Below are 21942 nucleotides of genomic sequence, written 5' to 3'. Positions count from 1 at the left end.
AAGACAGATAACATTCTCCATTAAAACTTTGAATCACCACAGCTAGCAATTATCAGTTTGTGAGTATACAGGCCTTGTTGACGTCATCTTGGGATAGCTGTCTGTCTCTCTGTGGTCACAATTAACCAACAGATTCAATTCTACCCTCTAGATTTCGTACGAGGCACATTCAGATTAATATTGTATATTATGTCACTTCAAAATACCTAGATGAATGTTTTTTTTATTGTTTGACTCAGTAAACTTTAAGGTCTCAAGTTCCCAGCAGCTATGGAAAACCACACCTGAGGCTGGCAAACAGGCCTGGCCCAGCCCTTGACTTTAAAACCACCATTTTTCTCTGGGGAAAGTCAAGAAGCAAATTTGTAGCTACATAATTTCTTGAGATTCAAATTCAATTATTATTATTAAGGCATTTACTTTGGCAAATTTTGTAACAGAGGCAATCTTACTGAATTTTCTTTTGGAGGCTTGTTGCTAGAACAAGCCTGCATTGCTTCCCTGGGTAAAATTAGCCATTTTCCTTAGGAAATAATCAGTCTTGGGTTTTATTCTGTACATGTGTGAAGAGACTCTAGTTCAAAACTCTATCTAAATGTCCAAAAACAGGACAATTGCGCGCATTAGTTTTAAACCAGCTTTTCTCTTTACATGTGAACAGAAATACCAGACACATTTTAAAACTTTTCAATTACAAGAAGGACTTTTTGTCATCTAGCTGGCGCGATCTCCATGGGAAGAGCCCTGCTCCCGTCCAGAGTAGCCGCGCCGCCCCCAGGTGTCCGGCCCCTGGGCTCCGCGCGGGACCTTTCCCAGACCTTCCCCCGGACCCGACGCCGCCGGGGGCCTCGCTGCTCCGGCCTCTTCCAGGCTGCGCCGCTCGGGCTCCAGCTCTGGCCCAGCACCCGCTGCCGACCGGGCCGGAGGCCGAGCCCCCAGGTGTCCGCCGCTGCAGCCGAGCTGCCTGGGCCTGTGGCGCGGCCGGGCTCCGGGGCGAGGGCTGCGGTCACCGCGCACCGCGCTCCCGCACGCTTGCCCCCTCCTCCCTCCCTCCCCGTCTTTACACTCACATACTTTCACCAGACATTCATTCAGAGTTTAAACAATCCATTCAATTCTTAACAACTTCCCAATTTCTGAGGGAGCTCTAAAGCCTCCCGCAATCTCCTTTAACTGATCAATCACAATACCCAAAGGAGCAGTCTGAGTCCATTCCACAACGTCCGTCCAGGAGGAGCAGAGGGTGGAGGAGAGAACACACACACACCAACACACCAACGACAAGAAACAAAGAACAAAAGACAAGGACAGACACAACGCGTTGAGACAAAAATCGAAGGATCCAAAAAGAAGGTTTTTCAAAGCCAATTGACCCAGCTGGCAACAAAGTTTCAGAACAAACGAGAGGAATCCAGGCGCCCCTGGTCCTCTCCAGACTCCACCAGGGCGTCCCCCGGGGATGTGGCCTGCGACCTCCCGACACGTCTGTCAGCCGCAGTCGGGGGAGGCTCACGCCCCTCCCCGACAGCCACCAAACGAACAGAGCTCTGACCAAACAGATTTGCCGGCTTTAGACAAAATTCCAGCTCTCAATATCTAGGCGATCGCTACTCTTATTCAAAAAGGCGCCGTCACTTACCCCAAGAAGCATCTGTTGGAACGTTGATACCCGAAGGCGGCTGCAGTTAATCTCGGTGGAACCTCCAAATGTAACGCCCTGGACGCAAGCCGCTGTCACAAAGAACCAAGAGACGCTTCTCATGCAAAAAGCAAAGGGTTTATTGATACCAGCATGCTGGGACTCACAGCCTACTCTGAGCACAGAGCAGTGTCTGTGAGTCCCGACCAAGAGTTCAAGCACACACTATATACTTTTCAGCAAACGGGGGAAGTAAACTGGGGTCATTCCATTGGAGATCTGGCGTCGTGTCAACATACCTATCTGCTTTCGGCGGGGAGGGAATGTAGTTTGGAATTTTTTACTAATGATCTGGCTTTCTAAGTGAGTTAATGCCTGTCTGGTTTTTTATCAGGCGTTTGTCCTTCAGTTCCCTCCCGGGCTGCAGCCATCTCCCGTAACCTCCCTGGCTGCAGCTGTCTCCCATAAAAGTTGTTTGTTTCATCTGCCCCTTCTGACCTTTCCTGATTACCCTGGTGCCGTTTGTTCCATCTGCCCCTTCTGACCCTCCTGATTATATTGGCGCCTCTCAAGCTAATCAAAGGTCTTAGGAGTAAGTACAGGAAGAAATCCAGTCAGTGCAGAAAAGAGGCATCAGCAAACTCTGAGAGCTGGCAGTAGTAGAGGTGCTCAATGTAGTGTTTTACTAAATGACTGCTTCTACAAACCATCTGCTTCTGAATCTCCAGGAGTTATTTTTTAAGATATTTATGGTGAGTGTGCCTGGGTTGGGTCACGAAAACATATACTTCTTCTTCTTCATCTTCTTCTTCTTTATTGATTTCAGAGAGGAAGGGAGAGGGAGAGAGAGAAACATCAATGATGATAGAGAATCATTGATCAGCTGCCTCCTGCACGCCCCACACTGGGGATCCAGCCCACAACCCAGGCATATGCCTTGACCAGGAATTGAACCGTCACCTCCTGGTTCATAGGTTGATACTAACCACTGAGCAACACCAGCTGGGTGAAATGTGTGCTTCTTAAAAGCTCCATAAGCGATTTACATATAATACCAGGTTTGGATATCCAGGAGTCCCAAGAGCAAATAAAAGATGCCTAATTATGAGCTTAAAGTTTAGGGCCAGTACAGTAATGGCCAAAAGGAATAGGACAAAGGTAACACAGCAGCCAAGTAAATACATACATCAGAACTAATCCTGGGACCTAAAGCTCAATTGAGATCAAGTTAAAAGCTGAGACAAGCAGAGATGGAGATGGAAAAAAAAAAAAAGAGTGACCTAGCAGTTCTGAAGTCTCAATTCCAGACATTAATAGAGGCCTGGTTAATACAGCTATTTCTTTGATCATATTAGCATCTTCAATATCCTTCCTAAACATCTATATATATAAAAGCCTAAGCGGCCGGCCAACCAGCTGACCTGCCGGTAGCTATGTTGCACACTGACCACCAAGGTGCAGACGCTCAACACAGGAGTGGAAACCACAGGCATGGAAACATAAAACAGACTGATGAATCTCAGAGGGAAGGAGGGAGGGGAGAGGGCGGGAAGAGATTAACCAAAGATCTTATATGCATACTGGAGGCCCAGTGCACAAATCCCTAGGCCTGGCCTGCACTCTCTCACAATCCGGGACCCCTCAGGGGATGTCGAAGAGCCAGTTTCGACCCTATCCCTGCAGGCCAGCTTAGGGTCCCCACCAATGCACAAATCTATGCACCAGACTTCTAGTATAAGAAATAAGTTCCATTTTCCCTCTAAGAATAGTTAACAACAGGTCTCTGTAATATAAAATATAAGATTCTTTCTTAATATCTGCTGAACATCTGGGCCTCAGGAAAAACTCGATCCAGGCACTGGAATGTCACCAGAATCTAGTACTCCACTTTTCGTCTGTACCTCTCCCTGGATACTGGTTTTATTCTCTCTCACCAAAAACTACTTTCTTTTACTTAGTTGGAAATGTGGCTACTGACAATGCCCTTGTCTTATTTCTCCATTGGTTCTATCTTTACTATTGAATTTGGTTCTATATTTTTGCACTTAGAAGCACAGTTAGATTAACTCTATGCTTTGTACTCTTTGTGCTCCACATTCAAAATGCTAAGGAAGGCTTCTGATTGGACTCACCTTGTATCATACAATAAACTGATCAATTGTGAGTTGGGTTGTGACATACTCTGATTGTCTGAGCTTGGGCCAAGTTGACATCCCTGAACCAATCAAACAAGGCCAGTGGGGTGGACTCATGTCAGAAAATAGCAATGCTCAAGGAAATCATAAAGTTAAAGGAGGGAGAGGAATAGTTCCAAGAAGAGTAGAAGTACTATTCCCAAGAAAAAGGGCAAACATAACTATAGGTTTAATGTTTTAAACATGTTGAATTTCAGGCCCTGTAATAGGCCAAAAAGAAGCCAAGAAAATGTGGCCAGTTAAAAATATTACTCACGTGTAAGAGACAATTTGTGTACAAAACTGATTCTGATGAAACACATCATCTAACTTGAAATGTAAACTGTAAATTGTCTATCATTTTACCCAAGGTTACCTAGAACTCTAGTTTTCCAAACAATTCCGCACACTTCAAAATGTTTTTGTCCTATAGTAGAACCAACATTGTGAAATAAAACAAAAGAAAGGGTTGTGAATCACAGGTGCACTACCTTAAGAACAAAAAGCTTGATCTATATTTCTCTCCCATTGGACAAGAGACCAGGTTATGGACTAGCAGGGCCTAAGGACCCCAAGATTTTTGGTCTCAGCAACTGAAATAATGAGGTTGCCACTAACTAAGCAGAGGAAGATAATGAGTTGGGCATGTTTGGGGTAAATTTGAGTTTTCTCTGAGACATTTAGGTGAAGACGTTCAGTAAGCTATTAGAAATGTGGGACTGGATTTCAAAAGAGCAATCTGGCATTTCAGTGTTAAGGGGTCCAGAATTAAAGGAAGAACCATCTGTAGTGTAGGCCCTGGTAGTTGGTACTTCTTTTTTGTAAAACAAGCACCTGACTTCAGCTTTGGTTGCCTAGGCATCCACTTCTATGATGACTATCTCAAATAAACAGGACAAGATAAAGAGCCAGCCACCTCCCCACCCTGCAGGTCTTTGTTAATTTTAATAACTGACCATTTGGGCCACGTTTTTTCTCTTTTAGCACTTTAAATTCCCTCTATTATGTTTCAAATTCACCAATGCAAGTGAGGCCTCAAGACCCTAGACCTCAGCCTTTACTCCAATAAAAGCAATACCCCAGACTCAGCCCTCTCTCTCTCTATCTGTGACCTCACTGGTGGCCCCAGGTGTGCCATGTCATTTCCAAAACCTATAAGTAATAAACTTTTTTTCCCCAAGTTCCCTGATGGTTATTGCTGAGGGTCGCTTGCAGTCATAATATGAAGCACAAGGGCTGGTCCAACCACAACAGCAGATATCAATAGATTGAAACAGATGCAAAACACCACCCAAGCAGGCTGATGAAGGAGCCTTCAGAGTGTAGGAGAAAAACGAAGAGAATGTGGTGTTCTGAAAGGCGTTGGTATGGAAAACATCAACAAGAAGGGGAGAATCAGCTGTGACAGATGCGACTAAAGGGTCACATAAAATAATAACAGAGAATTAGCCATTGAATTTAGCAAAGCGGCTGCCATTGATAATCTCGGCAGTTTCCATGGAGTGATAGGAACCAAAGACAAGAGATACACTTTAGCCATAAATCCCAACAGGAAAGACAGAAATTAAGTGGGACGCTGTTCTGGAAATTGGGGGGTGCATAAAACATAGCATGTTGGGACTCTGAATCATTCACCTTCATAATGTCCCATAAGCCACACCCCATCTCCCATACACAGCGATGACACCTGAGTGAGATAATCAGGGGTTGGGAAGTTGAGGGCTTGATAGACTGAGTATTAAATAAAGCTTACGTTGAAATGAACAGATCGGACTAGTAGATGTGTTACTTTAGTTAGTTTTTGTGCATGTGTGACGAGATCATGTAAGATCTACTCTTTTAGCAAATTTCATATATACAATGCAGTATTACTATCTATGGTCACCGTGCTGTGCATTAGATCCCCAGAACTTTGCAAATGAGACATCCACCCAAAAAGTATAACGATCGTGGGAATAGAGGCAAAATAGGAGGACTTAGTAGTCAGAAATAAGAAAATCAAATTGTAGTTGATTGGCAGTGGATAAAGCAGAATTAAGAATTCTAGTTACATAGATACAGTTCTTCTGCTGCTTCAGATACTTGCTTTTGTGTCCAATTAAGATCTACTCAAAGAGATCAGATGAGGTTTATATCTCACAATATTTTGGAAAGTACATTAAATATTAATAACCCAAGCACTGAAATCAGAGAGATTTTGGCTTGAGAACTAGCACTACCACTTAATCAGCTCTGTGAATCTGAGCCAGTTACTCTTTGAACCTTGTTTTGTATCCTCATCTGTAAAGTGAAGATAAGAATAGCATGTAACTTACTACATTGTTCTAGGAATTCAAGAAGACAATGCAGATAAGGGTCTGTGTGCAGTGATTGCCCAAAGTAAATGCTCAATAATTATTAGTTGTTATCATACACCATCCAGAGGCATCCCTTTACAGCCCCACCAGTGTCTTTCTTTCCTCAGTTATTTCTCCACCCCACTTAGAGCCCTCCCTAGATCTCATCAATGGTACTCTCATCAGCACCCTCAGTGGCCTGTGTCCTCTGTCCTTCCACCAGAGGTATTATGTTAGCTCTCATTCTGAATTCATTGACTAGAAATACTGTTGAAGAAAAATCACATAATCATGCCAACAACAAGTCAAGTATGAGAAGCCATGTGTGTTCATTGGAGGGTATTTTAAAGGTTACTTATGCAATAGGATACCTGGACTCAAGAGATTTAATTTTTTTGATGAGTAAAATCAAGTAAAAATTTTAAACTACATGTGGTATCTTGAGAACTTTTTGGTGTCTAATGGTGGAGACTTTAAAATAACTTGTTTTTAGAAAATCAATAGATGTGCCCTATGACTATACACACTGAAAGCTAGTTCTTTGTTCTTAACAAAATTGTGGTGACCCGGAGACCGAGGTTAAGTATTGTGGTTTGATCATCATTGTAAGGTAGAATCATAGCTAGATCTTTGAGAATATTGACTTGATTTCTTGGTTGGTTTTTTGTTGTTGTTTTCTTTTGTTTGTTTGTTTTAAGTTTTGAGGATTGCTTGCAGAAGATATGGCACAGGAGACAGGCAGCTTTTCTGAGCAGGACTGCTTCAAGGCCCAGAAGACATAGTGAAGAGTGACTTTCTCTGAGGTTCTTATAGAATCCAACAATGCCCTGCCCCCCACTTTGGGAGCTGCAGTTATAAAACCGTGGGTATAATGCACCACACCCATCAGTCATAGCAACAGGAGGTCTTCCTCAGACAACTTTGATGTCTGTAGTTGTTAACAGGGGAAGCAACAACAAGAAAGAAGAATGTGAAGATGTCACACTGGGAAAGTGACAGTGTGGAAACTAGCAGACATAATTGTGGAATACTTTGATGTTAAGGTCTTGTAAACATATGCAAGGGGCTCTGTAATTCAGGCGCTAATGTAAGAACTCTAATCTACACTAATAAAAGAGAAAAATGGTAATTGGCGTACGACCGCTACCCTTCCCATTGGCTATCAGCATATCCTTATGCAAATTAACTGTCAGCCAAGATGGCGGCCGGCAGCCAGGCAGCTGGAAGCGAACAGGGAGGCTTGCTTGCTCCCGTGACTGCAGACTCCAACGTTCCCCGCCTGCGCTGACGGCCTCTGAGCTGGCAGTTTGAAACTTTGTAACAAATATAGCCAGCTGGGATCTCAGAGCTGGAGTTACACATTGTTTCGATTATAGAACGCAATCAGCAGCAGAAGCCTCAGAGCTAGAGCCAGAGCTAAAGCTGGCCCAGAAGAAAAAAAGAAAAAAGAAAAAAAGGAGAGGTTGGGAGCTTCAGTCAAAACCGCCAGCCTGAAAGCAGCCCTCAGCTCCTCACCCAGACTGGCCAGGCACCCCAGTGGGGACCCCCACCCTGAAGGGTGTGTGACCAGCTGCAAACAGCCATTATCCCCTCATCCAGACTGGCCAGGCACCCCAGTGGGGACCCCCACCCTGATCCAGGACACCCTTCAGTGCAAACCAGCCGGCCCCCAGGCCTCTATCCTATATAGTAAAAGGGTAATATGCCTCCCAGCACCGGGATCAGCGGAGCCGCGAGGCCTCCTGGCACCGGATCAGCATGACAGGGGGCAGTGCCCAAACCCCCTGATCACCCTGCGGCTCTGAGTGTGACAGGGTGCGGCACCCCAAGCCCCCCCCCCCCCCCCACGGGCCCTGCTCTGTGTGACAGGGGAGAGCCATAACCTCTCCATTGGCCCTGCCCTGAGTGTGACAGGGTGCAGCACCCCAACCTCCTGATCCGCCCTGCTCTGTGTGTGACAGGGGGCAGTGCCCCAACTCCCCTATCGGCCCTACTCTGTGAGTGACAGGGGGGAGCTCCTCAACCCCCTGATGGGCCCTGCTCTGTGCATGACAGGGGGGAGCTCCTCAACCCCCTGATGGGCCCTGCTCTGTGCATGACAGGGGGCAACGCCCCAACCCCCTGATGGGCCCTGCTCTGTGAGTGACAGGGGGCAGCGCCCCAACCCCCTGATCGGCCCTGCTCTGTGGGTGACAGGGGGTGGCGCCACAACCCCCCAATCAGCCCTACCCTGAGCATGACTGAGGGTGGCATCGCAACCTCCCGATCCGCCCTGCTCTATGCATGACGGGGTGGTGCCCCATATCCCCAATCGGCCCTGCTCTGAGCCCCACCAGGGGCTGCACCTAGGGATTGGGCCTGCCCTCTGCCACCCGGAAGCAGGCCTAAGCCAGCAGGTCGTTATCTCCTGAGGGGTCCCAGACTGCGAGAGGGCACAGGCCGGGCTGGGGGACCCCCCCCCCAAGTGCACAAATTTTTGTGCACCGGGCCTCTAGTTTTATATAAATAGGAGGGTGAGGACTTCTTCCAACCTTCTTATATTACAAATTTAAAATATGATTCAGCTCTGGCCAGTGTTTCTCAGTGGTTAGAGCGTCACCCTACATACAGAAGGCTCGAGGGTTCAATTTCCTGTCAAGGGAATGTACCTGGGTTGCAGGTTTGATCTCTGCCCAGGTCCAGGTGCGTGTGGGAGGCAACCAGTGGATGTGTCTCTCTCACTTTGAAGTTTCTCTCTCTCTCTTTCTCCACTCTCTTTAAAATGCAATGGAAAAAATATCCTCAGGTGAGGATTAACAAAAAATAAATATAAGTAAATAAAATATGATACATACTCTTTAGGTGTCTTGATCAAGATTATTAAGGGAAAGTGACTTATGGATCAATATTTTAAACTATAATATTTAAACTAAATCAATATTTATTGATTTTTATCCATTTTAAGTTTATGTTGGTATATGATAATGGCATATGGATCCAATATTTTTTTCAATTTGACCCAACCACCATCTATTGAAATATCCTTTTTAAAAAAAAAAAATTTCTTGATTTCAGAGAGGACAGAAAAGGGAGAGAGATAGAAACATCAATGATGAGAGAAACACATTGATTGGTTGCCTCCTACATGCACCCTGACCAGGACCTGGGATTGAGCCTGCATCCTAGGTACATGCCCTTGACTGGAATCAAACCTGGGACCCTTCAGTTCACAGTGCAACACTCTATCCACTGAGCAAAACTGGCTAGGACATCTTGATTTTGTTTCCAAGAAAGCAGAATCATGGGTCCATTTCACAGTCTAGAACCAATGTTGACCCCTTTACATACAACTCTATTTTGCTTTGAGCCCATCAAAACACTTCATTTACACTGCACCTAACTCCACTTTTTTGCAAAGTCCTACAACAGCTCTCTTCCTTTCTTTGGTGAAACACCCCACAGTGAGTCAGTAAACCTGACTTAGTTGTTCTATAGGTTTGTCTCTCATAGTCTCAGGCTGATTGGGCTAGGAAAAGATCATGTCTTATATTTTAAATGTCCCTTTAAGCACACTTAATTATGTGTATTATATTCTCTTCCATAGGCAGAAGTAACAGACTAATCTAATTACAGACCAAAGGATGTTTATAGCATAAAAGTTTCCGTGCTACAAATATAGAAAGTTCTTGAGACCAAAGAGGAAAAAAAAAACCACTCTTTAAATTTAAAAAATCACACACAGATGGCTTTCTTCCACTTTACGACGACTCAGGCTGTACCTCTTATAATAAATACAACAGTGATCAAAAAGAGGGCTTTTTTTCCTCCTTAGTAATGTAACCAAGCAAGCGACATGACAATGACCAGTGCATCACTTGAGAGAGACTGAAAAATTTGGAATATTTATGAACCTCCAAAATTTCCTTCCAGGGCCTCATTCTTGACCTATGACCTTGTTTTCTGTTTCATAGAGAAGCTGCTACTGCACCAATATACTGTGATTATTGATGACCTCTGCATCTAATAAGGGCTATTCTCTCTCCTATTGCCCTAGATCAGGGGTGGGCAACCTTTTTGTGAGTGCGTGCCCAAACCAGCAAAATCTCTGACTCAAAATTCTTCTGCTTGCCAACCCTAATTTTTTGAGAACATGTTACGCCTACTTGATATTTCTTAAGTGTACGTATGTGAAGAACCTTGAAGAAATAATAAAATTCATTCGAGTGACAAAAACACAGTATATGATGATGAAAAAATACATTTATTTTTTAATGTATACATGTACACTGATAGTCCGACAGAAAACTTTATGACTCCATTTGATATTATCAGTGGGACTTCTGCTGCTGCATCACTGATGACAGAGATTTTACATCAGGTTTATATTTTGTGACCTTCAGAGATATGCACGAGCTATTACTTTCATCCTATGGAGTCAGGCTACTCCTATTATGAGACTTAACAAAATTCATCACTGAGAACAAAGATTCACAAGCGTATGTGGATGAAAACATGGAGAGTAACACTGTTGCAAAGTTTTTTAAACAGAAAAAATTTTCTGGAATGGCATCCCAAGTCCTCAATAGTTCGTTTTCGACACTATTGAAACTGCTCTTCCCCTCTCTCGTCAATCCATGTCTATGGTCTTTAATATAACTTGTTATGTAAAATTATTTATTTATCTAAGATGCACCTACACTGAATTTATCTGAAAAATAAAAAAGTCGATATTAAGAAAAATATTGTAAATGGAAGATTATAAGAGAGGGTTTCTCGTGCCAGCAAAAGTTACTGGCGTGCAATGTTTGGCACGCATGCCAGGGGTTGCCCACCCCTGCCCTAGATCCTATCTGTTTGCACTCACAGGAGGACATCGCTCTAGTAATTCTCCTTTTTCTTCATGCTAGACAGCATCCAAGACAGCTCACAATGATCCTCAGCTCCTGGTAGCCATGCCATTATATAATCTCTTCTCACACTAAATCAGGGGTTAACTGCATAACCAATAGAATATGGCAGAAGTGATGGTGTGTGACCTCAGATGCTAGGTCATAAAGATAATGACACTTCCACCTTCTTGGAGTTCTCACTCTGGGGCAAACCACACCATGTCATAACACTCAAGCAGTCCCCTGGAAAGGACCCCCTGAAGAGGAACTGAGGTCTCCCATCAGCAGCTACAGCCAACTTGCCAGCCATGTGAGTAAGCCACCTAGGCCCAGACACATCCTTCCTTCAGATGATTAAAACTTCAGCCAGCTTTCTGAGAGACTCTGAGAACCCCTACCCTAATTGCTCTCAAATTCTTGACTCACAGAAACTGTGAGAGAGAGTAATTTTTAAGCCACTATATTTTGGGATCATCTTCTTCAGTACTGTGTTGGTTATTTTGGGTCTTTTGCCTCTCCATATAAACTTTAGAATCAGTTTGTCAATATTCACAAAGTAATTTGTTAGGATGTTAATTGAGATTGCATTGAATCTACCGATCAAGTTGGAAAGAAGTGACATCTTAATACTGCCTTGTAGCTATGAACATAGAATATCTATTTAGTTATTTAATTTTGTTTATCACAACTTTATAGTTTTCCTCAGATACATCTTGTACATAGGTTTCCCCATTTAAAGGTAGAGCATCCCCATGAAAACTTTCATAAGCCTAAATGGCATAAAGTGGAGAGTACCCCTCACTTTTTGAAAGTTTGCTTTACACCACTTTGTTTTTCAAAAGGCCTATAATAGTATCTGTTTTACTAACCAAAAGAAATTCAAAGAGGATTTTTACTGTTACAAGAAAAGCCATAACCATACTAATTAGGACTTTTGTAAAAGCAAAGTGCCATAATGTGTATTTTGTTAGATTTATACCTGAATATTTCATTGTTTAATGCCAATGTAAATGTTACTGTGCTTTGAATTTCTAACTTCATTGTTTATTGCTGGTATCTAGGGAAAAAACAGTCTGTTATGTACTAACCTTGTATCCTGCAGCCTTGCTATAATTGCTTATTAGTTCCAGAAGTTATTTTTGGCAATTGTTTGGGATTTACTATATGGACAATCATATCACTTGTTAAGTAAGACATTTTTATTACTTTCTTGCCAATTTGTATTCCTTTTATTACTTTTTCTTGTCTTACTATATTAGTTAGTACTTCTAATATGTTGTTGAAAAGCAGTGGTGAGAGGGGCCATCTTTGTCATGCTCCTGATCTTAGTTGCTTACCATTAAATAGAAGGTTAGGTGTAGATTTTTTGCTAGATATTCTTTATCAAGTTGAGGAAGTTCCCCTGTATTCTAGTTTGTTGAGCAATTTTTAACATTATGAGTGGATGTTGGATTTTGTCAAATGCTTTCTCTGCATCTATTGATATAATTGTGTGATTTTTCTTTAATATATTTTTATGTATTTCATAAAGGAAGGGAGAGGGAGAGAGAGATAGAAACATCAATGATGAGAGAGAATCATTGATTGGCTGCCTCTTACATGCCTCCCACTAGGGATTGAGCCCACAACCGGAACATGTATCCTGACTGGGAACTGAAAAATTACTTCCTAGTTCATAGATTGATGCTCAACCTCTGATTGAGGCAGATTGTGTGATTTTTCTATTTTAGCCTATTGATGTGATGGATTGCATTCATTGATTTTTTTCAGTGTTGAACCAGCCTTCCATCTAGGGGATAAATCTTACTTGGTCATTGTGTACAATTCTTTATTTTTTAAATTTATCTTTATTGTTGAAAGTACCACAGATGAACCCTTTTTTCCCTCCATTGACCCCTTCTTTCCCATTCCTGCCCTCTCCCCAGGCCTTCACCACACTATTGTCTGTGTCCATGGGTTATGCATATATGCATGTAAATTCTTTGTTTAATCTCTTCCCACCCCAGCCCCTCTTCCCTCTGAGAGTCATCAGTCTGTTGTTGCATGCTTTCATGTCTCTGGATCTATTTTGTTTGTCAGTTTATTTTGTTCATTAGATTCCACATATATGTAAGATCACGTGATATTTGTCTCTCTCTGACTGGTTTATTTAGCTTATCATAATAATCTCCAGGTCCCTTCATGTTGTTTCAAAGGATAATAGGTCTTTCTTTCTTTTTTACAGCTACATAGTATTTCATTGTGTAAATTATCTACTCATTTACTGATGGGTACTTGGGCTGTTTCCAGATATTAGCTATGTACAATTCTTTTTAAACATAGTTGGCTTCTTTTTGCTAATATTTTGTTGAGAAATTCAGCATCAATGTTCTGCATTTTTTCCCCTGTAATATTTTTATCTAGTTTTAATGTTAGGCTACTGCTGGCCTCATAGAATGAGTTAGGAAGTGTTTCTGTTTTTTGGGAGAGATTACAAATAATTGGTATAATTTCTTCCTTAAATATTTGATAGAATTCGCCAGTGAATTTACCTGGGCCTGGTACTTTCTGTTTCAGAAGGCTATTAATTATTAATTCAATTTTTAAAATATAGGTCTTTCAGATTGTCTATTTTTCATTGGGTGAGTTTTGGCTTACTATTTCTTTCAAGCTATAATCACCTAATACACTGCTGCTAGGATTGGTTCATTTTATATAGGTTAGCATGTGTGGGCATAGCTTTGTTTGTAACATGCCTTTATTATTCTTTTAATATCCATAGTGTCAGTAGCTCTTTGATTTCTAATAATATTTGTGTTATCCTTTTTTTTTTTTAAGTTAGCCTGGCTAGAAGTTTATCAATTTTATTGAACTTTTCAGATAAGGAGTTTTTATGTTTCATTAATTTTCTGTATTGATTTTCTGTTTTTAATTTCCTTGATTTCTACCTTAACTTTTATTATTTTGTTCTACTTATTTTGGATTTAATTTGGGATTTTTGTTGTTGTTGTTGTTTCTAGTTTTTTACATGGAAACTTCTATTGCTGATTTTAGAGCTTTATTTTCTAATATGTGCATTCTATGCTATAAATTTTCTCTGAGCACTGATTCACTGCATCTCATAAATTTGATTAAATAGTATTTTCATTTTCATTTACTTTGAAATATATTTTGTTTTAAGAACTCTTCTTTGATCCCATGAGTTATTTAGTGGTGTGTTTTTAAAACTTCCAATAGTTTGGGATTTTTCAGATGTCTTTCTGTTATTTCTAGTTTAATTTCATTGTGGTCTAAGAGCATACTTTGTATGATGTCGATTTTTTTTTTATTTTTAAAGATGTGTTTTATAGCCAGAATGTAGTCTATCTTGGCTAATGTTCTATGTGAGTTGGGGAGAATGTTTAGTCACCTGTGGTTGGATGAAGTATTATATAACTGCCAATTAGATCCAGATGATGATGGTGCTAGTCAGTTTAGCTAGATCCCTACTGATTTTCTGCCTGCTGGATCTGTCAATTACTAACAAAAGGGGACTGAAGACTTCAACTATGGTCATGGATTTGTGTCTCTTTCTCCTTACAGTTTTATCTGTTTTGTCTCATGTATTTTGATACTCTGTGTGAGGTACATACACAGGATTATAATGTCTTCTTGGAGAGTTGACATCTTTATCATTATGTAATGCCCCTCTTTATCCCTGATGATTTCCCATTCTGAGAAAAAATCAGCTTTGCCTAAAATCAAAATAGCTATTCCAGCTTTCTTTTGATTAATAGTAGCATGGTATATCTTTCTCTATCCCTTTTAATTTGTCTTTAAAATTAAACTGAATTTTTTTAGACAAAATGTCCTTAGGTTCTATCTTTTATTAACCCTGTCAGTCTTTATCTTTTAATTGGTATATTTAGACCATTCACATTTAAAGTGATTCTTGATAGAACTGGGTTAATATCTACCACCTACTGATTTCTGTTCATTACCTTTGTTCTTTGTTTCCTTTTTTGCCTTCTATTTTTCTGCTTTCTCTTATTTTAATTAATATTTTATATCATTCTCTTTTCTCTTTTCTCTTAGCATATCACTTATAATTCTCTTAAATTTTTATTTTTGATTTTTAGAAATTACCCTAGAGTTTGCAGTATATATTTAAATCCACTTTCAATAACATGATACCTTTCATAGGTAGTTCAGGTAATTTATAATAGGCTATTCCCAATTCTTCTTCCTCCTGTCCCTTATAACATTGCTGTCACTCATTTCACTATTTAAGCTATAATCGCCTAATACACTGCTGCTAATTATTTATAGTTATCCATTAGATCAATTAAGAATAGAAAAGTTGTTTACTTTCATTTATTATTTTCTAATGTTCTTTTCTTCATGTAGATCCAAGTTTCTGACCTGCACCATTTTCCTTTCTCTGTTAAGAACTTCATTTAACATTTCTTCCAACACACGTCTACTGGTGAATAATTTCCTCAGTTTTGTTTGCCTGAGAAGTCTTTATTTCCCATTCACTTTAAAATAATAATTACACTGGATACAGAATTCTAACAGCGGATTCTCTTTCAACACTCTAAATATTTCTCTCCATTCTCTCTTGCTTGCATGGTTCCCAAAGAAAAGTCTGATGTAATTCTTCTCTCTGCTACTCTATAGGTAAGGTGTCTTTTTCCTCAGGCTTATTTCAGTATTTTTCTTTGTTTGATTTTCTGAAATTTGAATATGATGGGCCTTCATGTAGATTTTTTTTTATCCTATTTGGGTTCTAAGAGCTTCCTGGAACTGTGGTTTGGTATGCCATTAATTTTCTAAAATTGCCAGCCATTATTACTTCAAATATGTCTTCTCCTTTCTCTCTTTTTTTCCCCCTGGCATTCCCATTTACCTATGTGTTACACTTTTTTAATTTTTTCATAATTCTTGAATATTCTATTTCTTTTATTTTAAATTCTATTTTCTCTTTACATTTAAATTTAGCAAGTTTTTATTGACATATATTTAAGCTCACTGATTATGTTTCAGTTGTGAAAGGCATTCTTCATTTCTGGTGCAGTGTTTTATGTGTTTTAGCATTTTCTTTTGATTTTTAGAGTTTTCAACTCTCTGTTAATATTATACATCTATTCTTAAATGCTGTCCATTTTTTTTCCCAATAGAGCTCTTAGCGTGTTAATTATAGGTATTTTAAATTCCCAACATAATAATTCCAAAGTCTCTACCATCTCTGAGTCTGGTTCTGATGTTTGCTTTATCTCATCAGACTGCATTTTTTTTCTTGCCTTTTATTACACCTTGTAATTTTTTTGTTGAAAGCCAGACATGATATATTGGATAATAGGAACTAAGATAAAATAGGCCTCTAGTGTGAGGTTTTATGTTTATCTGGCAAGGAGCTTGACTGTGCCTAATGTTTGCTCTAGCTGTAGGCGTCACAGGCTTCAGTTTCCTTTCACGTCCTTTCCTTAGAAACTTCTTTTAAACAGTGTGTCCTGCAGATCTCTCCATTGTAATCCACTGTTATTATCCCGGAGCCCCTTTATTATGGTCATAAAGTATTGGGGAATTTTATGATCAAATCTCCATTTTTAGTGAGCTGGCATTAGTGGGCTGTGACCTTTAGAAGAGTTTCTTAACCATGCCAGGTAGAAAGGCAAAAAGGGGCTCAAGTTGTCTAATTGCTCTTCCTCTAGGTCAGATGACACTTTCATAAAGAAGTTTCCCTGAGGGCTCGCCTTTGTTTCAGAAAACTGAAGGCACTGGATGGATTTCAAAATGATTGCCCTTTCCCTCCCCTCACCTGAAGCAAGAGGGCATTTTTCTCTAATCTTCACTGTAAGAACCTCAAGTGGCTTCTGAAGGTAAGACCCATGAGAGTATGGATGCTCCCCTAAGACTGGGTACTGCTTCCCCAGGTTTTCAATGCTTGATTTAGTCCACATTCAGTCTCCAGCAATTCACCAGTTGCTATTTAAGTGCCCTCTACCTATTACTGGCTCCTAGTAAGCTGGGATTCTTTTCATTCACCTATGTCTTCAGTGTTCAGGACAGTGATTTGTCCCGTAACCTTAATTCTCTGATGGTTGTAATAAAAATTGTTGATTTTCAGTTTGTTTAGCTTTTTTCTTACATAGATGACAGAAGTGATAACTTTCAAGATCTTCAAATGTTAGAACAGAAACCAGAAGTCTTCATAATATTTTTATATACATTATATCTGTTTGACTACATAAAAGGGAGAGGTATACAGATCTTAATGATTGACATTTTACATATAAAAAAAACTTAGGTGAAACTAACCTTGATCTTCTAGTGCCTGCTAAGAGTCTTCCAATAAAGATCATTATGTTTAGGCATTAATGCATATGAACCAAATTGAAAGAAAATTTTCAGTTTAAGTAGCATGATATGAAAAGGACTGAACTGGAATATCCTGTTATAAATATCCTCAAGCCTGACTTAGCCCCCAGTTCACTTTTAGGTTTTAAGAAACTCACAACAATGGGAGCCTCAATTTCTTAATGTGAATCCGAAGCAAGAACAAACCACATGATCACTGAGGTCTCTTATAATCACAAAGTGAAACCATTGTATTTAGGCCCTATATTTTTTGGAAGAGAGTTTGTATATGTGCGTATCTGGAGTATGCATGTGGGGGAAGGGAAACTTCAGATTTCTTTCTGAACTGCTTAATTAATCCCTTCCCTTAAATGAAAAGCCTTCGACTCTTTAATTCTTTAAAGGACATGGCCCTGTAGCTTCTCATCTCCTGTTTAAAGCAGGACTTCCTTCCAGGACACCTCATCTTTGGGCAGTCCTTATGTTTTCTCCTTCTTGCAACTCTACCACCATTACTAACCACGGATTGTCTCAGTTAAATGTCACTTCCTCAGAGAGACTTTCTTTGAACCCTTAACCAGTGGTTCTCAACCTTCCTAATGCCGCAACCCTTAATATAGTTCCTCATGTTGTGGTGACCCCCAATTTCATTGTTACAAATTGAACATAGTTAAAGCATAGTAATTAATCACAAAAACAATATGTAATTATCTATGTGTTCTCCGATGATCTTAGGTGACCCCTGTGAAAGGGTCGGTCGACCCCCAAAGGCAGCGGTTCTCAACCTGTGGGTCGCAACCCCTTTGGCGGTCAAAGCACCCTTTCACAGGGGTCGCCTAAGACCATCCTGCATATCAGATATTTACATTACGGTGTAAATATTTACATTCATAACAGTAGCAACTGTACTGGGCTGCATATCTGGCACTTTGGCCAAATGGGTCATGCTGTGCTGTCTGTTCCTAAAACACATAGATAGGAAGGTACTGACATCAGGCCAGGCCTTGAGATATGGTCTCATGGCCCCTTCCCAGCACGCAGGCCTTTTTTTCTCAGAAGGCCCAGAAGTCTCATTCCAAATTTGGGAGACAAAGGACTGGAGAAAGTATAAATAAAGAGAGTTTCCTCCATATTGGGGGTCCCAGAATTTGAAAGACACATTTTCTCTGGGCCTCCACAAAATTTAATAATAAAATGTAACTCCTGTAGTCATCGCTGCAGTTAAGCCTTTGCTCCGGCAGGGTGCTGTAACTCTAGTCAGCTGGCCAGCTTAATAAAGGCTCTTAAATTTAAATTCTGAGTTGGTGGTCTATCTCGCTGAGTGAACCCATAACACAACATTACAGTTATGAAGTAGCAACGAAAATAATTTTATGGTTGGGTCACAACATGAGGAACTGTATTTAAAGGGCCAGAAGGTTGAGAACCACTGCCCAAAGGGGTCGAGACCCACAGGTTGAGAACCGCTGCGACTAAGGCAGGATGCAGCACTTTCCCTTTCTGAACTTATTTGCTCATATCTGCATCCCTTGTTATTCTGGAACCTACATGACAGGTAGGAACCTGTGGCGGTCACTGCTGCACTCAGAGCTAACGATCTACAACAGTGCTGTTCGCCAGAACTCTGCAATGGTAGGAATCTGTAATCTGCACAGGTGGATTGTGTCCAGGACAAGTGTCTAGGACAAGTGAACAACTACCTCTCAGTGCATGGGATGATGTTCAACCACCGATGTTCACACCGGCCAGGGTGAACTACTGAGTTTTTAATTCTAATATAAATTTAAATAGTCACATGCAGTCTGTGGCTACATATCAGAAAAAGAAAAACTAGAGCAATATTTCTTAAAGTCTAAACCAAGATGTCAGGAATCTGCATTTCAACCCACTCCCCCTCAATATATTGATTCTTACTATCAATATCATCTGACAACTATTAATTTAGAATGTGATTCTCACAGAGGAGGTTTGAAAAGAAAATGATTCTTGAGCCATACCCCTAGAGATTCTATTGCAGTGGGTCTGGTGTGGGGTCCAGGTATCAATATTTTAAAAACCAACAAACAAATAAATAAATAAAACAAAAAACCTCCCCGGCAATTGTAATGTGCAGTCAGGTTTGAGAAGCCTAGAATATATGTTCTCCTGTGGCACTCAGCACATAGTAGATAAATGCATGGGTAACTGGTCTGGTGTACTGATAAAGGATTAGTGATTGCCAGTGAGGTCAGTGACATTAGCCGTTCAGATGAATTTCTGGATATTAAGTGGGGAAAAAAAAATTCAGCTTCAGATAATCTTTCACAACTGTGTGAAATTCCTTGGCCTTTGGTTTTATCCATACATAGTACAAATAATACCTAGTTCTGTGATGTTTAGAGAGAGTGACATGCTCAGAGTTCCCCGAAAAATCACCTCTTCAAATACACAAAAGCCTTTCTAATTTGCTGGTGGATTGCAAAGGGCTTTGAGGACTCACCTGAGTCACATGACCACGCACTCTGGCACAGACGCTGAAGGAGGGTGCTCCCTACCCTGCTGCTCTCAGGCAAGACCTTTGGATCACCTCTAATAGAGCCTCCCTCCCCCTCCAGCCAGGCGTTTAGGTGGTTGTCCCCGCAGGAAGCAAAGGCTGGCCAGGCCACCAGGAGAGCCTAAGGAACAGGGTCTCCAGTGTAAGAGCCCTCCCCTCTCTTCCCCACCCCTCTCCACCCCGCTCCTCTACCCCTGCCCTGTGCTTACTAGTAGGTAACTGCCCGAGAAGGAAGTAGAGGCTGGCGAGGTGCCTGGAGGGCAGAAGGCATGAGGTTGGCGCAGGCTCCACACCAGCAGCCAGCAGCTGTGGAGGCGGATCACGGGTTGCTGAGCAGGTGGGAGTTTAGCCGCTAGCCCTGAGCGCAGTGAGTACAGCAACTCAAAGGAAATCCAAGTAACTTTGCAAGGGAGTTGTCTCATGGTGTTTCAAAATGTGCCCATGAGTAAAAAGAAAAATCAAAGCTCAGAATAAATATGTTGAAGCCCTGCCAATTTTAGCCAAGACACTGGCAGAAGTTAGCAGATTAGAGGAAATTAACATGAAACTAAAACTAAAATGTTAGTTGAAGTGGAACACACAGTATGGATCAGACCATAGCAAATATCAACAACAAAAGGTCTGCATAGAAGTTAAAAGTGCTAGGAGAAATATAGAGGAAAAGTATTTGCCAATAAATGAAACAAAAGTACTAGAACAAAAATGAATGAATATAGTTTAATAGAATAGCAGTGGACATTTAAAAGTAAAAATTAAATCAGATGCTTAAACCTCAGAGGGAAGGTAGGGGAGGGTGGGCGGTAAGGGAGAGAGATCAACCAAAGGACTTGTATGCATGCATATAAGTATAACTAATGGATATAGATGGGGGAAGGGGGCATGAGTGGGGGATTGGGAGACAATAGGGGATAAGGACTCATTTGTAATACCTTAATCAATAAAGGAAAAAAATGTTAAAATAAAAAAGTCTTTACAATAAAAAAACTACTTTAATCTAAAGTATATTAATTTAATTTAAAGTTTATTTAAAAGTAATTTGAGATTTATTGACTCAACAGGTTTGCACTGAAAAAGAATTGAGTGATGTTGCTAGATAAAATAATATTGCTATTCTTTTCCACAAAAATTTCATGGATTTAAGAAGAGGTAGACTCTTCCTTAGAGTATTGCCAACCCGCACTGAAAACACATCACATGCTTTCCAAAAAGTACCAGAGCCGTGTGCAATAAACTTCACTTATCTGCAGGAAACAACTTTAAGTGAAGTAACATTGATTAATGTTCATTCAACAGTCAAAATACAGCTCTTGTACTCTGATTAGCATTTCAGATTATTCCTTCAATGGAGTGAGAACTGGGAGGTTTAGGTCTGTCAATAGTCTTTAATAGAGCCATCTTTTCACTAAAATAATATGCCACTTTTGAAGGTTTGACATTCTCCTATCAATGAATGTGCTTATAAAGGTTTTATTTCACTTTGCTTGTTTTAACTAAAATAAAAAAGTGGCTTCTTAGCCAACACCTAATCTTGTATCTTTTTAGTCCCATGACATTCTTCTCAGCCACCTCCTACACCTGTGACCTATTGTAACTGTTTTATCTTAGCAAAAGTTCACCTCTGCTTGAACCTTGAGCAGTAGCCCATATAAGCCTTTGCAGGGGTGAAACTTTCTTTTTGCCTAACATTAAAACTACTCTTTTATTGGAATAGTGTTACTCTGTCAGAATTTAAATCTTCCTCAACTGCATCCCCATGGAGGATGCTGTCTTACCAGCTGTGTTTGTTTTTGTTGTTGTTGTTTTAAGAAAGCACACACCATTTCAAGTAGCTATTTTTCTTGCTAAAATTCATTCAGAAACTTAGAAGTTATCCTTGTTTTCAGTTAAATTATCCATAATAATGCCTAGGAACATGTATTATAGGTAGCTGTATATTTAATGTTCTCTGTGCAAACATGTAAGAAGCAATACCTGGAAAAATGAAATATAAATAAAAGAGTAATATAAAAATCGACCGAATGGCGGAATGACCAGAACGACTCCTCAACTAGTTGCTATGAGGCGCACTGACCAC

At 40.5% G+C, this 21942-nt stretch overlaps 2 protein-coding genes across 2 annotated transcripts in view; one reads left to right on the top strand and one right to left on the bottom strand.

The window, feature by feature from the left end:
- Window positions 1-21942, top strand: part of TMEM144 (transmembrane protein 144) — a 76040-nt gene that overhangs the window by 22326 nt on the left and 31772 nt on the right. The window contains exon 2 of the mRNA XM_070415408.1: window positions 16690-16857. The gene's annotated coding sequence lies outside the window, so the exon portion shown is untranslated. The remainder of the gene's footprint in view (window positions 1-16689; window positions 16858-21942) is intronic.
- Window positions 1-21942, bottom strand: part of GASK1B (golgi associated kinase 1B) — a 119546-nt gene that overhangs the window by 69510 nt on the left and 28094 nt on the right. The gene's annotated exons all lie outside the window — the stretch shown is intronic.

This window comes from Myotis yumanensis, unplaced genomic scaffold (genome assembly GCF_028538775.1).
Source record: "Myotis yumanensis isolate MYYU_CA2020_CCGP unplaced genomic scaffold, mMyoYum1.0.hap1 SCAF_5, whole genome shotgun sequence".
Taxonomy (NCBI): Eukaryota; Metazoa; Chordata; class Mammalia; order Chiroptera; family Vespertilionidae; genus Myotis; species Myotis yumanensis.
This window is presented reverse-complemented; position numbering and strand designations above follow the sequence as displayed.